Source organism: Mirounga leonina, unplaced genomic scaffold (genome assembly GCF_011800145.1).
Source record: "Mirounga leonina isolate KUSES-001 unplaced genomic scaffold, KU_Mleo_1.0 Mir_126, whole genome shotgun sequence".
NCBI lineage: Eukaryota > Metazoa > Chordata > Mammalia > Carnivora > Phocidae > Mirounga > Mirounga leonina.
This window is the reverse complement of record NW_023270314.1, coordinates 12,600,482-12,604,122: the sequence shown is the minus strand read 5'-3', so window position 1 is coordinate 12,604,122 and position 3,641 is coordinate 12,600,482.

Below are 3,641 nucleotides of genomic sequence, written 5' to 3'. Positions count from 1 at the left end.
GACTTTCAGGAGGTGGGGAAGGATGGGACACAGGGTAAGAAAGAAGGCAGAGGGGGCAGTTCCCAGAGCCTTTCAGGGATTAGAGCTTGAGGGTTAAGGGATGTACTGAGAAACCAGAAACACATCATTTTTCTCTTTCCTTTTTACCTTTGTACATGCTGCTCTATCTGGCTGCATAACCCCAGCAGCAGCAGAAATGGAGATGTAAGACTTTCTTATTAAACACCTACCACATGAACTGTAAACAAATAAGCAAAACTTCCTATTGAGTCATTAGCTTCCAATTTACTTAGAGTCCTCCACAATTTAACGAGATGGGATTCTTCGATCTCAGCTTTTAAAGCCACTTTACGTGGCTGCCCCTCCTGCAGTCTGTCCTTTTTTTTTTTTTTTAAGATTTTATTTATTCATTTGAGACACAGAGATAGAGAGAGAGAGAGAGCATGAGCAGTGGGAGAGGCAGAGGGAGAGGGAGAAGCAGACTCCCGGCTGAGCCAGGAGCCCGATGTGAGGCTCGATCCCAGGACCCTGGGATCATGACCTGAGCTGAAGGCAGACGCTTAACCATCTGAGCCACCCAGGCGCCCCCGTCCTTCTTTTTGAACGTTCTCTTCTCTTCCCTCTGAGCCCTCCCTATTATTCATTTCCCTCTTGTTCCTTTCCAAATGAGGAATAGGGAGAGTCATTGAAGGAGCTTCAATAGTACAGTCAGACTTTTCATACTGCCAAAATAGACGTCTGTCTTAGTCTGTTTGGGCTGCTATAGCAAACTACATAGACTGAGTGGCATATAAAGGACAGAAATTTCTTTCTCACAGTTCTGGAGGCTGGGAAGACCAAGATCAAGCACTAGCAGATTCAGTGTCTGGTGAGAACCTGCTTCCTGGTTCAGAGAGAGCCGTCCTATTGCTATAATCTCACATGGCAGAAGGTGTGAGGGACCTCTCAGGTCTTTTTTATAAAGGCTCTAATCCATTCAAGAGGGCTCCACACTTATAATGTAATCACCACCCAATGGCCCTATCTCCAAATACCATCACATTTGCAGGTTAGGATTTCCACGTATGAATTTTGGAGGGACACAAATATTCAGCCTATAACTACTTCCTCTTTGGTGTGCTCTCTTGAAAGTTATCATACTGCAAGAATCTCTGTCTCTATCTTCCCCTCTGAATGCCATAAAAATGCTCTTTCATTATCCTGAATTTGGGGTGTGCCAGATTTTAAGAAGAGAGGAAAACAAAATCTATTGTCCTGTAACTTCTTCCTCTTCTCTCTCACCTCATGAACACTTCCAATGGCATATCCAACAGATCTTCCTGTGATTTTGCAATACTGTGTGCTTGTCTACCTTGACATTCACTTAGGCATTCTTTCAGGGCACAGATGGTCTTTTAGAAGTATCCACATCACCAGTGCATGCTACAATGCTTGGTTATGGAGGTGCTCTAGAAATTTTTGTTAATACAAAAAAACCTAGTTCATTTCCAGAGAAGTTGGAATCTAGTTGCAGGATTATGGTGGCAGAAATTGAATTTAAGAGTGAAGTACTTTTCTTTTTAAAGATTTATTTATTTATTTATTTATTTATTTATTTATTTATTTATTTGAGAGAGAGAGAGAGAGAGCATGGGGAGGGGCAGAGGAAGAGGGGGAGAGAGAGAATCTCAAGCAGACTCCGCCCTGAGCCTGATGCTGGGGGCTCTATCTCATGACCCTGAGATCATGACCTGAGCCGAAACCAAGAGTCAGACGCTTAATGAACTGTGCCACCCAGACACCCCGAGAGTGAAGTTCTTTTAAGTGGTCCTGAGGTATGTGCTGAAAAAGAGAATTCTCTGTTTAACATCAAAACTTTTTTTTTCCCAGAACTATATTAGGAAGATGAGGTTGGTGACAAATTGCTCTTTTACAAGGAAGAGTTGGTTAGGGAAGAAATACGGGGTCCTTTCTTTCATAAAGAGAACTTGAACAACTATTTTTATCACACTACTGTATGGCATCACTCTGGCAGGTCTTTGTTATCTTTTTCCAGAAACTGAGTCATACAGGGTCTTATCAGCACCGCCCCCTCTTCTAGTGTTGGGGAGGGAAAAGATTCCCTAGCAGAAAAAAGATTCGTGGAGACAATGGGCTTCAATGATTTGTGAATTAAAGAGGCTACTATTACAATGCAGCTCTAAAAGAATAAAAGAATAAAATAAAATAAAATAAAATGCAGCTCTCCCAGGACAGTGTTACTCTGTAACACTTGGACTATCTGTGACTTTATAGGAACCTTACATTATACATTTGCTTATCTGCCTTTCCATTAAATTGGGAGTTCCTTCAGGGCAGGAATCACCTCTCACAAGAATCAATAACACCAATGCATGTAACAGTGCTTGGTTATGGAGGTGCTCGGTAAACTTTGTCAAATAGATGAAAAACTATTTCATTTTTTTAGAGGGTTAAATCTAGTTGTAGGTGATGGTGGCAGTATTTGGATTTGATTGAATTCAGTTTGTTGGAGTTCACAATGGGTTGCATCTTTGTGGTGGAACTGCCCTGGGCTATAGCCCCCTTAAGATAGTTTTTTCTTAAAATGAATCCTCCTACAGAGCTTACCTGACTCCCACTTGATACACAGAGGGACATTTGTTTGTTGAGTATCTTCCTTACATAGTACAAGAAATGTATGAGAAATTGTTCCTGTCCCCCAAATCCTGATAATTCATTTGAGAGACAAAATACAGACTAGCACAGATAGCATAAAAATCCATCGTAGATGGATTTTTAGCTTTTAATCCAATCTACAATACATTGTAGAGCATGCATCTCATTTTAAATGCTTCCCATAGAGAGCTTGCAGCTTTGCATATGAGCAGACTGATTCGGTCACTGGTGCCTTATAATTTATGGAATGTGCAAAAATGCCCCCACCCCGGGCTACAGGGTCTGAAGCTCCTCCCTTAGAATTTGATTATTTTAGAATGCCATTGACACTCAGGAATATTCTTTGAAAACATTAACATCCTTAGGCTAAGACACTCAAAGACCTGCCTTTAATCCAGCTCCTTAGGGGGGCAAAAAAAAAAAGATGCCTCTCAAACTTCTTCAGTCTGGGTCAGCAGGTGGGAGCATTACAGAGCAAGTAAAAGGTGTGATAGGAAAAACAGGAAGGTTGCACGCTAGGTATGAGGTCTTGTAGATGGAGGAGAGCAGGCCCAAGTGAACCAGGGATCTAAGAAATCCTAGATAAACAAAGGGCTTTGAGGTCCAGAACGGGCCGAGGTGTCGGGAAGGAGACTCACAAAGAGGTAGTGAGTGGGCCAGGATGCCTGTTTCCTACATTGCAAATTCCCCAGGGCATTTTCTTTCCTGCCTAGCTTTACCTTTGCTCTGTGTCCAGGCCCATGAAGCCCTGCTTAAGACCCTTTCGATCATTGCATCCGCACAGACTGCCTCAGTCACCCTCCTGCTGCTGTGGCTCCCTGTCGACCTCTGAGAGTCGGGGACCTGGGGCGGTGAAGGAACTGAGAAAAAGAGACGACAGTATAGCGAGGCACAGGGGACCCCGAGCTAACAGCCCGAGGTGCCGAGGTTTATTTTCCATAGTCTAATATACCTTCTACAATGACAGGTCTATAATGATTTACAGC